A 16,328-nucleotide genomic window follows, 5' to 3' on the forward strand; every position below is an offset into this window, starting at 1 on the left:
CAGGTGAATGGAGCAGTGTATGAGGGAGTAGTGGTGATTGCGTGTTGTGCTGACCAAATGGTCCAGGAAGAAAGGAGGGTGCAGGTGGCACCAGGTGTGAGGGCACAGGTGTGCAACAGCAGGTATGGAGAATGGTAGTGTGGAATAAATGGAGTATTGGAATGGATGGTCGTGGAGTGAGTATGGTGGAAATTGTGGAGTGGAGTGGATGGTGCGAAGGTGTGAATGGGGGAAGAGTGGACCCCCATCACGGATACCCGGGGCGGGTAGTGTAAGTGTTAGGTAGAGGGTACAGGTAAATTGTGGTTGGATATTGGCAACTGTGGTGCGGGTGAAAGAATGGTCTGTGGATGGGTGCATTAGTGTTGTGGAAATGGCTGGGCGTGTAGCCTGTTAGTGTGTGTAGTTGGTTGGGCGCTCCACCACTGTGAGGATGTCGGCCAGGTGAGGCCGCAGGTGGGCTCTGGGAGCCGGTAGTAGTTGTTGTGGATGGGGCCCGAGGATCCGGTGGACGGACCCGGGTAGCCCAGTGCCAGAGGGCACCGAGTGGGGTGACAGAGCCAGGAGAGGGCCTTCCCCAGTTAGTTAGGTTAGGGTGAGGAGCTAGGTAAGCTCGGGTGGCAACTACAGTGGTGGAGGTGTGCAGGTGGGTAGACCTGCTGGGAGAGCTCCACGTCACAGCCCAGAAATTGTGCGAGGGCACCGGGAGATGAATCGGGGGAGTGAGACCCCAAATTGAGAAGCACCACAGTTTGGTCAATGGGAATTTGGTTGTTAGAACCCATAGTGTAAGTTGGCCAATGGATTGGCAGGGAGAGACCCCGGGTAGTGTAAAGTGTGTTAAAGTCATTTAGAGGATAGTTAGGATTGAAGTCTCCTCACACCATCTGCATCCACTCACCTGAGGTGACAGGTACTCCGCACCATGCCATGTTTAATTATTTTTGATGCAAATGTTTTGGATTGTGAGACGCATCATGACGTGGGTGTGACATTGTGCGTAATTCCATCTCTCCCTCCTTATGAGGATTGATGATGAATTGGTGATGGCAAATTTTGAAGTCGAGGGATTGTGGAGACGAATTTGGTATAGGGGAAATATGGGGAAGACGTGACAGTAGTGACGAATTGGTAATGTGTAGATTTTGTACATATGGGGTAAGGGCAAGGGTAGTGTAGGTGACAGGGGGGTGACGTACGGTAGGGACGAGCTTTCTCACTTTGCCCTCCGTACGCATTTCGCCTTGCATTGCCTTATTGATGTGTACCCTTGTGACCTTACCCCTCGCTCAATTGTCTCTTTTGTCTCCCACATGACCTGTGCGCCATTGGGTGCCGAGGGGAGCGTGCGTGAGGTGGCCATTGTGCGCCCGAGATTCCCAGAACCAGCATGCATTGCGTTGATGTACCACTTTATGGACCGCTGTTCTGCGGCCAAGTACCACTTGATGGACCCCAGGTTCTGGGGCAGGCACCTCTGTTGGAGACCGGCCATAGTGGCCAGGGAATCTTGCTTGCGGACCTCGTAGGCCGCATGAAGCCAGAAGACGTCGGGAAGAACATCGGCCCAGCAGAGAAAGAGAAGACCACCACCAGTTGTTTTGTTGTGTTTATTATGAACCATGGTGACTGCGCACCGAGTGGTGCTTTTGGTGCTTTGTGGTGCTTGTGGTGCTTTTGGGTGCTTCGGTGGTATTGGTACTGGTGCATCGATGCAATGCGTGCTGTCTCCTCCCTCCCAACAGGAATTTCTTTTTCTTGTTCCCTAAAAAGAAACAAAAAAACACAGGTCCTGGGTTGCGTTGTAAATAAGAAATAACGTCATTGTAAATAATGCTCCCCACCGTAAATGTAAAGTTTGAGAATAATTCCGTAATTCGGTTAGCTGTGGGCTTGAGTCTGTTAGACAGGGTGCAATGCAATAGGGGGACATACTTATTTGTGTTTTAAGATTGTCACACTCAGGGTCAGGTTAATTGTAGAGGGAATTACACCTACGTGTCACACTAAGTTAAAGTTTAGTAGGCCCGAGCACGGGCCTGAAGAAAGGAGGGTGCAGTGTAACGGTTTTGAGAAGTGGGTAACGAATTTGAGAAGTGTAACGGTTTTTAAGAAGTGTAACAATTTTGGAGGAAGTGTAACGAATGTAAAAAAGTATGGTTTTGTTATGTGTAAACACCCTCGTAATGTAAATAATGGTCGCAGCCGTCCTCCTAGTTAATTCCATGAAACTTACACGCAGGTCACGATATATCTTTTTAAATAGTGTATTTCCTTATTCCATGTAGGCTAAATATGTGTTTCCCACTAGATTGACTTTGCATTGTATCAAACAAAATAAGCGTAGGCCCTTGCAATTTCCCCAAACATCTCCGCTCTCCAAAGTTCCTTTCAAAAGGGTGCGAGTTGTGTTCAATCCCGCAAGCCGCCATTGCCCATGTGCTAATCTCGGAGAAGAAAGGCGTGTCTCCACCTCGTCATAGAGGGGAGGAGTGAGCCAGAGGGTCGCATGTCCAATCAGCACCGCGGTGAGCGACCCGGTAGGCGTGCCCTCGCAGCCGGCGGCTTGATTCCGCCCCGAGTTATAAAAGCGACTGTAAGGGACTGCTTTACCAGATGACCTGGGAGATGAGCGAAGAGGCGACACCAAGAGGAGCGGTGAGATGCGAAACGCTCCATGCCAAAGAGGAGAGGTACTCGGAAAGGGAACCAGCTTTGGAGAGACGCGCTGAAAGGAGGGAGACGGCTCCACCAGAAGGAGAGGAGCAGGTGTGCCGAGCCAGCGCGTGACGTCTACAGCAGCGGATACGCGACGGAGGGTTTTCCCGCCAAAACCGCAAGGAATTGAGAGCTGCTGCCTCCGACCTTGCCTCCCTCTCCAGCAATCCACATCAAGCCCTACCTGCCTGCAATATCCCCTGTGTAAGTGTGAACGTCGTCTGTCCTACTCGTTGTCTTGGGGTTAAGTAAAATGAATAGTGTAAGTTAACGATTCGCTGTGTGACTGCTTCTTCCATCCATTGCTTGTGTGTGTATAATAAATCTGTTCTTCCTCCGTACTCTGTCTTCTCTTTTCATTCTCTTTCGGTCGCTTTAGAGGTTTCCCGATTGAATATCTGCGGTGCGATCTGGTCAACGTCGGGTGGAATCGGGTTCTAAACGGGGAGTAACTGTTCGGACGCGGTAATACCAACCGCTCGGTAAAATAACATCTAAAACCGCGTCTGCAACAATATATATATATATATATATATATATATATATATATATATATATATATATATATATATATATATATATATATATATATATATATATTGTTACGGAACCCAACGTTGGCCTCTTTCCCCCTTATCGAGGGGGGATTAATCCCCTCGTCTATGACTGACCGACGTGGTCCTCAAAGTTACTCGGCTCCCTCCGGAGAGGCAGGTGAGCAACCCCGTTCGCGACCGTGGACAAAATGTTAATTGCCGAGCGGATTAGCAGCCGCGGCACGAACCATTAGCAGAAACTAGACCTGATTCCTATTGCGTTGGCCAAATCGTGCCACAGGTATTCAATTGGGAAAAGACAAGGACAAACAGATGTGAGGAAACCAGAAGGTAAGGAAGAACAAATATAATTTATTCCTAATATTTACACAATTAAAGGAACCAAGGAGAAGGAAACATACGAAAATAATTTACAGAAGGATGGAAGGACCAGAAGACACAGTGCAAATACTAACTTATCTAAACAGGCTTAACTTATACCCCAGGACAACACAGAAGACAGACGACAATCAGACTTACACGAGTGGGGGAGGAAGGCAGGAACGAATGGCTGGAAGGAGAGGAAGGTTCAGCTGGAGCAGGAGAATGGTCAGGCCGGGAGTGAGCAGCCGCCGCCCCTCCGCAGGCGTGTTCGCACGGCGGCGTCGCTTTGTAGCCGCGGCCGAAACCGCTGTCGACGCTCAAAGCTGCTGTGGTCAAAACTGCGGTTGGTTCAGCTCCGGTTTGTTCAAAGCTGCGGTTTGTTCAAAGCTGCGGTTTGTTCAAAGCTCCAGTGGACTCCTTTTTGGTGAACTCATCCCTTCTCTGAACTGCGGTGGGGGGCGCCGCGTGACGGGTTTTATAGCGCCACACCCTGGAATCTTCGCGAACCTGCCCCATCGTTCTTTCTCCGCCCTCTCAAGCCAAACCCCTCGTGCTTGGTTGGTTGATCGGCAAGGGCTCACTCCTCCTTCCTATGATGATGGGCGGGCTACGCCCTTCTTCCCCGAGTTAGAGCACATGGCAATGGCGGCGATGCAGTTGGCAATACAAACTTACAAACACAAATCTCACACTCTTACGATGTCTCTCCGAAAAGACCGACTGGACAACCCTCCCATCCACTTTCTGAATAATCCTCTCCAAGAAGTTCTGTCACTCAAGCTTTTGGGTCTCACTATCTGCCATGATCTTTCCTGGGAAAACCACATTTCAAATCTGGCCTCCAAAGCCAGTCGCCGACTGGGCATCCTCCATCGTGCGAAGTCCTTCCTTGGCACACCTGAGCTCCTCACCACATACAAGGCTTTTATCCACAGCTCAATGGAATACTGCTCTCCCCTCTGGGCTGGTGCTCCTGCCTCACACCTAGCTCGCCTTCACGCTGTTGAAACCAAAGCATTCAGAATCATTGGAATCTCCCGCGATGAAGCTAACTCCAAGGGCCTCTCACTCACTCACCGCAGGCAGGTTGGTGGTCTTTCCGTCTGCTACCGACTCCTCTCTGGCCTTGCCCCCCAGCTCTCTCTGGGCTCTGTCCCGCAAATATTCCGACAGGTCGCACAAGATCTGCCTGCAACCCTCTTATGGTTAAACTGCCAAAATCAAGACTCTCTGCTCACCTTCACTCCTTCATTCCTCTTTTCTCCTGCCTCTGGAACAAACTCCCTCACTCTCTTCAATCCCACTCCACCCTCCAAGTCTTTAAAACAGCTGTTCACCACCATCTCTTATCTTCCCCCATCCAAAACCTTGATCTTTTCTACCCCCGCTAATTTCACCCCAATTCCACTTATTTGAAATACCAACTTCTGTCCAGGAAGTCGTTGGTGTCCTTGTGTTTTATACTTCTCCCTCCTCCCCCCCCCCCTTCCCATGCTTCCTGCCCCCGGGCCCTCTCCCTTCCACACATCTCCCTGCTCTCGGATGTTGTGCTTGTGTGCTTCCCCTTCTCTCCCCATCTTGTCTTCCGCTCCCTCTTTTTGGGTATTTTGTTTGGCTGGTTGATTTGTTTGTGAAGTAAATGTTAGCTCTTTCACGAGCCTCGATTCAGTATACAAAAAAATAATAATAATAATTATAATCCTCTTTTCTCCCGCCTCTGGAACAAACTCCCTCACTCTCTCAATCACACTCCTCCCTCCAGGTCTTTAAACAGCTGTTCACCACCATCCCTTATCTTCCCCCATCCAAAATCTTGATCTTTTCTGCCCCTGTTAATTCACCCCAGAACCACTTTTATTTTTGAAATACCGACTTCTTTCCTGGAAGTCCTGGCAGTGTCCATGTGTTTTATACATCTCCTTCCCCCTTCCCACGCCTCCTCCCCCCAAGCCCTCTCCTTCCTGCAGATCTCCCGTTGTCCCTCTTCTCTGCTGTTGTAGTTGTGTGCTTCCCTCTCTCTCTCCATATTGTCCCGCTCCTTTTATTGTATGTTTTGTGTCCGTTTTTTTTTTGTGATTAATGTTAGCTCTTACACGAGCCTCGATCTTGTATACAAAAAAATATATAAAAAAAATAGAGGCTTTGAGGGAATTTAAAGGGGATTCTAACTTATTTCAATTCGGTGCAATGCAGAGTCAATTAATGGGAAACACAGCCTTAAACGAATACACATAATAAGGAAATAACTATTTAGAAGGGTATATGGTGACCTACGTGCATGTATATGGACTAACTAAGAGGACGACCTTTGACCTTTACACACAAAACGGAGATATTTACAAGAATTCATTACACTACTTAGAGGGTGATATTTACACACAAAATTCTCAAATCCAGAACAATATATATATAATTTATATAGCTTCTTTGCCAAGGGATACAAGACACTGATATATACAGTGCCCTCCATAAGTATTGGAACAGTGAGGTCAAATTTGTTATTATTGCTATACAATCAAGAAATCTGGATTGGAGATAAATAAAAAAAAGAATATGAGACAAAAGTACAGAAGGTTAGCTTTTATTTGTTGGTATTTATATGTATATATGTTTTACCACCGTAGAACAATAGCACTTTTTATGTTCAGTTCCCCCATTTTAGGTAAGTATCAGACCCACCCCAGTGCCGTCGCGTGATGGATTTGGGCCGAACCCGGTCCCACTCTATGCCGAGTAAGCCGGAGACCCAGCCCCTCTACCCCCCACCCCATCTCCCCGTAGATCCTATCTTCCCCCGCAGCAGTGCCACGCCGCCGCGATGCAGCACCGACTTGCCAGGTGACAGCATCCAGATGGCCACCTGGGACAAGATCTCCTTGTGCCGCCGGAGGAGCTTGAGGATGGGGACATTGGCATTGTTGCCACGCTCCCACTTCCACTTGCCCCAAAGGCAGTTTAGGTATTCCTTTACCTGCTTGGCCACCATTCACGGGAACATCTTCCAACAGTGCCCAGTGTCCGGATCGTCAACAGATCGCCCTCATAAGAGGGTAACCCCAGACCGCTGGAGAGGGAAAGGTGATCAATGAGATCGTCATACGTCCTAGCGAACTTGTGTGCCCTCCCCCAAACAGTCTGGATGTCTGGATGTACCGCCGCCTAAACAGCTCCTTGGTACTTGCATTAGTTGCCTGGTGGTGGGATCTACTGGCCATCACTTCGTACGACTTGGACAAAACTGCCAAATAGGCTGCCCAATGGGACCCAAAGAGAAGCGATGCCAAGCTGCACTGAACATATGGAACCAGCCCCATTCCCTGCAATTCCCTTGGCACGTAGGGAGCATGTCCTCTTTTGTGCGCCCACATGGGTAATCCTGGGTGGATGGTGGGGAGGACCTCCGCTATGTGTGTCTCACACACGGGATGCCTCACGGCGAGGTTCCAGGCAGCAGGGCTGAGCACAACCCACCAGGGTCGGAACTGTCCCGAGACCAGCTCCCTGAAGGGAAAGGCTCGAGCCCAATGCCCGAAGACCATCACTCTGTGAAGTGTGTCTCTGTGGAGGCCCACAACAGCAGGAAGCTCTGGTGGAAGCTCGTCAGATGACTAGTCGAGCTTAGCTGGGAAACGGGGAGGCTGAATCCGGACAGGCACCCCCACCCAGGGAGGCCTGAGGTACCCAGCGCACAATAAAGCTCTCCTTTAGGAAGATCCTATAGTGTGCTGAGATAAAGTGCTCACCCTTCGAGAAGCAGCCACCGCACGTGGTGACCAGCTCATGGTAGGCCTGCATGATGCTCGGGTGCGAGAGCATGGTATGATAATCGCCACAAATCCGGAACGACTGCGGGTCAGAACAGTATTTATGCATATTGTCGTGTCGTTGGTGATTAAGATCATGGGCAGCAGATAGCCGAACAATTTGCTTTAACCGTGAATGTGAAAGTTGAATAAGCCAAAAATTGGAGGTCAGTCCGTCATGCGCAGGCAAAGAAAACCAGGGTGCTTACCTCAGACGGTCGCCACACGGGTTTTATTCCTCGAACCCACAAACACAGAAACGAGACAAGGAAAATCAACAATACAACAATGAAATGCAACAAATAATGGTTTATGAAAATAAATGCAATACGATAAAAAAAAGTGAGGTAAAAGAAATATCCGCTACTTTGAGGGATACCCCATACTGACACAAATACAAACAGGGGAATGATAAAGAAAAACAAATGTTTTAAAAGCCGGCCAGCTTTATCTGTCTCCAAAGGGGTCTCTTCAGTGAATTCGCAGAATGACGTCGGCAGCACAGGTGGGCCGAAACCGCTCGCGTGGGAACCACACAAGATGGCGCAAAGCTCCTCTTCACTGTGCCACAAATGTGTGGCAATCCATGTGGCTGGTCCCCTTTCGCTCTTGTCTCCCTCTGAAACGCAATGCGGCTCCACAAAGTTCTCCTCACGATCCACCCGAGACAGGAGCCGCCAAGCCAGAAACAAATAGTTCCAACAAAAGCTCCAACGACGTTCCTCATGAGTCAAACGAGCCAAAATGCGACCGCCCATGACCAAGCCAGCACGAGAGAGAGAGAGAGAGAGAGAGAGAGAGAGAGAGAGAGAGAGAGAGAGAGAGAGAGAGAGACAGATTCTTCCTCTTCGTTATCGAACCTTCTCGCTCTGACATCACCTATCGCTCCATGGTCGGCTCGACAAATAACGAAGCTCGGGGCGTGGTCTGCCTGCTAAAAATGAACGAAATGTATGAGTTTAGAAACTTCACCTATGTTGACCTTTTGACCTATGTTGATCTCAAAAACACTTGGCGGTTGAATTTATTGACCAGATATGCAAATCCACTTCAAATTTCAAGTCAATAGGATGAAAATTGAGAATTTTAGAAAGTTGACAAAGTTGACGACCTTTGGCCCATGTTGACCTATTAATCTTTTGACCCCAAAAACAATAGGCTTATTGCTTATGATTAACTCTACCATTTGGTGACGTTTCGTGAAGATCGGTTGAAAATTGTGACCTGTACACATGAAACAGAATGTGCCCTCCATAAGACCTATTGGCCTATGTTGATTTCAAAAATTGTTGGTGGTTGAATTCATTTAGCCGATATGAAAATCACATTCAAATTCCAAGTCAATTGGATGAAAATTGAGGATTTTAGAAATTTGAAAAAAGTGGTTGACATTTGGCCTATGTTGACCTTTTGACCTCAAAAATATATAGGATTTTGTCGGACCACGAACTCTACCATATGGTGAAGTTTCGTCAAGATCGGTTTCAAATTGTGACCTGTAGGCAAGTGAGCGGACAGACAAACACACACACACACACACACACACACACACACACTGGAGTGATCAACATACTTGCAATCAATTTTCATGCAGTTGACTTGAAATTTGAAGAATTTGCATATTGGGTCACTGAATTGGTTCACCAATCAAAAACTACAAGCCAACTATTTTTTTCTAGATCAAAAGGTCAAAGGTCAAGGCTGCATAAAATCAATTTTTGTTTTTTAAAACTGTTTTCGTTATTTTGGGAATACGGAAGGAGAAGATGCCTGCGTACAAACGGATGCGGACGGGTGGGGCGTTTGCATTATTTTTCAGATGCTTTCTAGTTGATTTTTAAATAGTGTATGGCGTCCACAGCAGTATAGTTCGCAGCAATGCACATACTACATTAAATATATTTTCGTGATGTGTTGCTTCATTGCAAGGATATTTGTGGTATTCAGGCGTTGCATAATTGGTTGTGCACATGGTGTACATGTATTCTTCGTATCATTTCATTTATCGTCCAAGTGTACACCACCCTCCCAAAATTCTGGAGGACAGGCAAAATAGCGGCAGCATTCTCATGACGCAATTTCCGGGTAGCTCGCGGAGGCGATTGGTCGCGCGACAGGACCTGCAGGGACCGTGTGAGAGTTGAATCTGCGAAGCTGAACGAGGCACGAAGCACGAGGTACGAGAACGAGACAAGCGGCATAAATGGGTTTGATTTTTATTTCGAATGAATTGTAAGTCGTTGAATGCAGCTTACGCGGAAGTTGTCGACAGTGTTCCCACCGCTGGCTCTTGTGCGATTCCGTGTTACGGGAGTCGGTCGCCGCCCATCCGGCTTCTGCTCCTGCTCTATGACTATGAGAGGCGCGCCCCGCGCTTTCTTTACTTCAATTGCTCTACGGCTCTTGGAATGTCCACCTCGATTAACTTTTCGTCCTTCTACCCGTTTGTTGAACTTTATTTATATTCCGATTAATTTATTTATTTTTTCAATCCACTCGTTCCTTGACATTTTTCATTAATTCTGATTCTTAGTTCTTCCCCCAAGTATTTATCCCTCCGTGATTTTGTTTTATCCCCCAACCCCCTTATCGACCCACCATCGTCACGTGATTCACATTTCGCCCCTTTCCGTTGGCCGTGGAGGTTGTGAAAGTTTTCCACACTTCCTTGTCACTTGTGCTAATGCCGAAAGGGTTGACTTCCCTCACTCTCTGTGGTTTCTCGAACACTAAACCACTGGAAACTTGTGGTGCTGCGTTTTTAACAACCTGCTCCTGCGCTTTCGATTCATTTATTTTCTTCCACAAGTAAAAAAAAAAAAATGGCGTTGGTGACATTTGCATGGAGGTTTTCACCTCTGTCTGTTTGTGAGCAGAATATCTCAAAAATGAGCTCTGTCTGACCGACCGATTAATCCGTCCATGTACTCTTTGCGTACGCGATATTTCAAAAACAGTTGAACATTTTGACTTTCATGTTGCAGATTTCTATTCCTGGTGACATTGGCTCAACCTGATTAGATCACGACGGTGATTGGCTGAATTATGTTGCCGTGGCAACCATCCCGTGTCCCCGGGTGTTGGTTACCGTCTGTCCGGTGTTACGTGTTCCTCCCCGACCTCATGGTCTCGGTATACCTCCGAACCCCGGGAGGAGCCACGGCAGAAAAAATATATGTTATTCCGTGTTGAAATCAATATGGAAACCACACCAAGAGTTATCCAAAACCAAAGAATATATTAAAGAGCACACAGGAATCACGATACAACAATAATAGCAATCGACCATACAATGAATATCTTAAGATGGTACCATCTTATCTAGTAACTTAACTCAAACTCACGGCACTCCCAGGGAATGGAACCGAGCACTCCGCAATGTCTCTATAACTCTCCAAGGCGAAGTTGATTCGCTCCAGCGATCGTTGGAACAATGTCCGATCAAGATCAATCGAGGCGTAGGCGGTCGAAGCGACACAGAAGTCACGTGGTCCAACACCCAGCAAACTCGCGGTAGAATGGAAAATCCCCAAAGACGCGCCGACGTACACGTTCGCCGTTCAATCAGCGAACCGCCGTGTAATCTTCAAACGCCGCTTTAGTGCACAGCCCTCCCCGGCAGACCACCGGAGGGTCAGACCAGCCGACGCGACAAAAACCTTGTCCGATGAACGCAGCGCGCGGGGCAAAATGGCGGATGGCTCTCACTCGAGCCGGAGCCTCTAGGCAAGGATTCTCTGGAACCTCAATGCCGATACCTGACTACGCAGGTTCCTCAATACTCCGGCGATAACACCTATCGCACGAACTTCCTTTCAAGGTCTCAAAGTTCACTCGCGACGTTCGCTCGACCACGCCCGTTACAGAGCTTCGACATGCGTCTTCCCCGACCTTTTCCTCACGACCTCTTCTTCCTCGCTCGACGTCTTCCGGTGCACCATCCGATTTCCTGTTTCATTTTTTTCATGAGCGCTTTTAACCTTTTAATCACAATAACCATTTCCTTTGAACAACAATAATCGCCATTTCCTTCCAACCCCGATAAGAATAATAATACCTAACCAGAAATGTTTCACGTGGATGAAAACCACCACCACGGAAGGGCTGAATCCGTAACACCGGGCAGCGACCAACACTCATCCACCAAGTTTTATTACAAACTCAACATAAAAATTTGACTTGTGTACGCGATATTTCAAAAACCGTTCAAGATTCAGCTTTAACATTCGGCACAGATCTGTTCCACATGCCACCTACAAGGTGGTTGGACTTGGAGTCATGCACATACCCATGAGGGCAGGGCGGCATGGGGAGGGGGATTGCCTCTCCTTGCTATAATTTCACCCCCTTTAGAATCTGACCGACCAACAATAATAGCTTGAGCCTTTCACATGAACTAAGGCCAGACCATGGTATAAAACCTAAACTTCATTAATCTGATAGTAATTTAACACGAAAAATAGGGCCAGTATTGGATGATATTTCAGTTACGGACGGATTGTAATGAAACTAGGTGGGTGAGTTTGGTAAGGTGACAAGAACAACCTGATTAGATTTTGCTTCAGGTCCGAATCCAGATCTGGCCTATCGGTGGATACAAAACGTAAACTGTTTAAGGTCCGGTCCGCGTGTCGTTCTAGTTCAACAATGTTATCTCCAGTCGGTGGGAGAGAATAAGAAGAGTTTCCTTACAAGGAGTTTCAATGTCGGAGGAAGCCATTTGGGCCCATGAAGCCTACACAATGTTTAAGTCTTTAGTGTGACTGCCGGGGTCGGGCTCGAACCGCTGATCTCCCAGATCGATTTGGAGCAGGCGCTTAACCTTTGCCCCACCGAGTCTGCTTGAAATAACAGGATCTTATTTTATTGTGAAAAGCAATTTACATGGTCGGTGATTTCAACTTGTGTTAGCTGTCTTAGCAATGCACGTTCAGGTTCGACTGCATTAGATGACTAAAAATGGTTGGGGGGGGGGAGGAGGGGGGGGGGGGGGGGTAATGAAATGTCATCTTTAATATGTTCGGCTAAATGTGAAGCTCCCCTCATCCCTGTACCACACCTCCACTCCTTTGTTCCTCTTTGTTTCACGTTTGTGGAGCTGCTTTCCAGAGGCTGTGATACTCTTTCCTCAACGGCTTTACGTGTACTGTACTGCCATCTCCCATCCATACCCGCAATGCTTATTACCCACATTAACACTTCCTAATCCAATGCTTGCAGGTTACTGTTTCCTCCCCATCTCCGCTTTTCCTGTTCATCCATTACCTTGCTTATAGCCTGGTGTTTGCTTAGCGGTTATTGTGCTGGCTTGGGATCCTAGGATCCTGGGTTCGAATCCCGATTGATCGCTGAATTAACGCCAAGGGGGTTGACTCAGCGTGTCATCCTTCAGGGGTCTGGAAATTGAGTACCAGTTCACTGGTAATTCCCTGTGTGTCGCAAGAGGCTACTAACAGGGTTGGTGGCAAGAAGGGCATCCGGCCATAAAACATTGCTTCAAAAATGGGACCACGTTGCCCGAAAAAGGCCAACCCCTACTCTGCGGGGAAAATGGCCTCTGAAGGTGGTTCCATTACATTGCTCGTGTCCAAGAGTTGCTTTAAGCCCTATTGTTAATTCATACCCTACAGCCTAGGTCACCTCGCTTTTCAATGAGCCTCGATATTTTACAAGGAGGAGAAATAAGGCTGTATGCGGAAGCACTTGCTGTTAAATAATGGGTGAGATAAGTTTGTCTGATGTTTGGAAATGTGTTTTACAATCAGATTAATTGTTGTTCTCAGAGTTATCAGAGTAATTGCTTCTGCCACCAAAGGTGAAACGTGGTTGTCTTCACCCCTGCCTGTTTGTCTGTCTGTGAACAAGATTTATCAAAAGATCATGGACAGATTCGGACGAAACCTGGTGGACAGGTTGGTTGTGCGAAAAGGACGAATTGATTATATTTTGGTGAATATTCAGATCTGAGAATAAAAAATTTTTTTCCCGTGATTCTTCATAAATAAGAGATGTGGTCCAAAACAATATATAGCATGATATCTCAAAAAGTTGTGGATGAGTGATGACAAAACTAGGTGGACGAGTTGGGTAGGTAAGAAGACCAAGCCGATTGGATTTTGGTTCAGGTCCGAATCCAGATCCGGCCTATCCGTGGGATACAAAACGTAAACTGTTCAGCCTGGCGGAGGTATGCGCTCTACCGAGTGCCGTTCTAGTTTGAATTGGAATCGCATGCATTCACACGCGAATACTTAACCAATGTCAAATCAAAGGGAAAACACCAGACCCATGTCTATTTGCTTTCGACTGAAAGGAGTGTGGAAATGTATGTTTGGACCAAACGCTGCCTGGATTGATTGAAATATAGAGGCATAGCAAGCCAAAAGCATTAATATTTCAAGCGATTTTAAATTTTCATACCATTCCTTCGTTTCTGAGCCAATCTTCTCCAAACCTGGCATTGAGGTACCTTGGGCCCAATACATCCAAACACATTTTTAATTTTTCCATTTAGGGCCCGGTCTGATTTCCAGGTGTCGAAGGTGAAACCTGAAAAGTGATGAATTTTTATTTTGCCATTCCCTTGTATTTGAGTTGATAGAGATGAAAGGACTTTTGTGCCAATTTTTCAAGTACAACCTGTGGTGGTAATTTGTACTGTTTCATATTGGTCTGTTTCAGAATTATACAGGGTCAAAAGATAAAATTTGTTGCAAAATGGATGTTTTTTTACTTGCCATGTCTCCGTGTTTCCATTAATCTCGACAGGAATTGGGAAAATGACACCTTATCACAGACCATATAGATCAAAATAGACCTGAAAACCTTGAGTATTCTGCTGCACACTTGGTGTGACGACCTTCTGCTTGGTGTAACACTGATGCATGCATCACGTCTGGAGTCAACGGCCAAGAAAATGAAGAAAGAGGAAGGCTTAAACATTGTGGTACAAAGTTGTGAACACTGATAGGCAGAGATGAGGAATGAAAAATTAAGCCACAACAGAACGGACCATCTCACCTGTCAGGTTGACCCAGCTTGTTCATGACTTGATTGTCACCAACACCATTTGTTTGTTTGTTTCTGATAATTTGGTGGCCTTGCCAATTCCCTCGCCAAATTGTAATCTGTATGTGAGTCAGCTGCACATCTACTTTGGTGTATATAGTTAATTCTCAGATCTGCTGTAATCTATATGTACCCTGATGAGGCTCTGTATTGTGAAAGCTTTTTAATAAGTACCATGTCATTCGAGACAATGATTTGGATGTTCTAACTAAAGAAACACATTTTGTCAACTTGTATTATTGTTTGCTTCTATTTTTATTACCTCATTACCTCATTACCGAAGGTAGATGGAGGTTGTTTTCACCTATGTCTGTCTGTGAGCATGATATCTCAAAGTTTGGACAGAACTTGATGGACAGGTAGGGTGGGCGACAAGGAATAATTGATTCGAATTTGGTAAAGATTTGAATATGGATACGAGAATATTTTAATTTTTATCGTGATTCTTCACCATTGGAAAATGGGGCCTAAAACAATATGCAGTGTGACATCTCAAAGTTGTGGATGAGTTACAGTGCATTCAGAAAGTATTCAGACCCTTTCACCTTTTTCACCTTTTGTTATGGTGCAGCTTTATGCTGAAATCGTTTAATTCATTTTTTCCCTCATCAATCTACACTCAATACCCCATAATAACACAGAGAAAACAGGGTTTTAGAAAGTTTTGCAAATTTATTAAAAAGAAAAAACTGAAATATCACATTGACATAAGTATTCATACCCTGTGCTATGACACTTGAAATTTAGCTCAGGTGCCTCCCATTTCTCTTGATCATCTTTGAGATGTTTCTACACCTTGATTGAAGTCCACCTGTTGTAAATTCAATTGATTGGACATGATTTGGAAAGGCACACACCTGTCTATATAAGGTCTCACAGCTGACGATGCATATCAGAGCAAAAACCAAGCCATGAGGTCAAAGGAACTGCCTGCAGAGCTCAGAGACAGGATTGTGTCGAGGCACAGATCTGAGGAGGCCTACGAAAAAAATTCTGCTGCATTGAAGGTTCCCAAGAGCGCAATGGCCTCCATAATTCTTAAATGGAAGAAGTTTGGAACAACCAGGACCCTTCCTAGAGCTGGCCGCCCGGCCAAACTGAGCAATCGGGGGAGAAGGGCCTTGTTAAGAGAGGTGACCAAGAACCTGATGGTCACTCTGGCTGAGCTCCAGAGATCCTGTGTTTAGATGGGAGAAACTTCCAGAAGGACAACCATCACTGCAACACTCCACCGATCTGGGCTTTATGGCAGAGTGGCCAGACGGAAGCCTCTCCTCAGTGAAAGACGCATGAAAGCCCGCTTGCAGTTTACAAAAAAGCACCTAAAGGACTCTCAGACTGTGAGAAACAAGATTCTTTTGGCTTGCATGTGTCTTTCACTGAGGAGAGGCTTCCGTCTGGCCACTCTGCCATAACGCCCAGATCGATGAAGTGTTGCAGTGATGGTTGTCCTTCTGGAAGTTTTTCCCATCTCTACACAGGATCTCTGGAGCTCAGCCAGAGTAACAATCCGGTACTTTGTCACCTCTCTTACCAATGCCCTTCTCCCGCAATTGCTCAATTTGGCCGGGCAGCCAGCTCAAGGAAGAGTCCTGGTTGTTCCAAACTTCTTCCATTTAAGAATTACTAGGGCATGCCCGTACTATATATATATCTAAAATTATATCCCCCCCCCTCTATTTACATGCAATGGTTTGGTCCAAAGCGAACGGCTTGCGAGTACGGTGACAATCCCCCCCCTCTATTTACATGAAATGGTTTGGTCCAAAGCGAACGGCTTCCGGAGTTTGGTAAAGAAATCGCCATCGCGTGCACAAAT

The 16,328-nt window shown here is 46.6% G+C and overlaps 1 protein-coding gene across 1 annotated transcript in view; it reads left to right on the forward strand.

The window, feature by feature from the left end:
• The first annotated feature begins 9,456 nt into the window (after window positions 1-9,456).
• The window catches only part of ARHGDIA (Rho GDP dissociation inhibitor alpha), a 115,753-nt gene continuing 108,881 nt past the window's right edge, over window positions 9,457-16,328 (forward strand). Inside the window, exon 1 of the mRNA XM_068110484.2 lies at window positions 9,457-9,618. The gene's annotated coding sequence lies outside the window, so the exon portion shown is untranslated. The remainder of the gene's footprint in view (window positions 9,619-16,328) is intronic.

Source organism: Myxine glutinosa, chromosome 3, assembly GCF_964187855.1.
Source record: "Myxine glutinosa chromosome 3, kmMyxGlut1.1, whole genome shotgun sequence".
In the NCBI taxonomy this organism is placed as follows: domain Eukaryota; kingdom Metazoa; phylum Chordata; class Myxini; order Myxiniformes; family Myxinidae; genus Myxine; species Myxine glutinosa.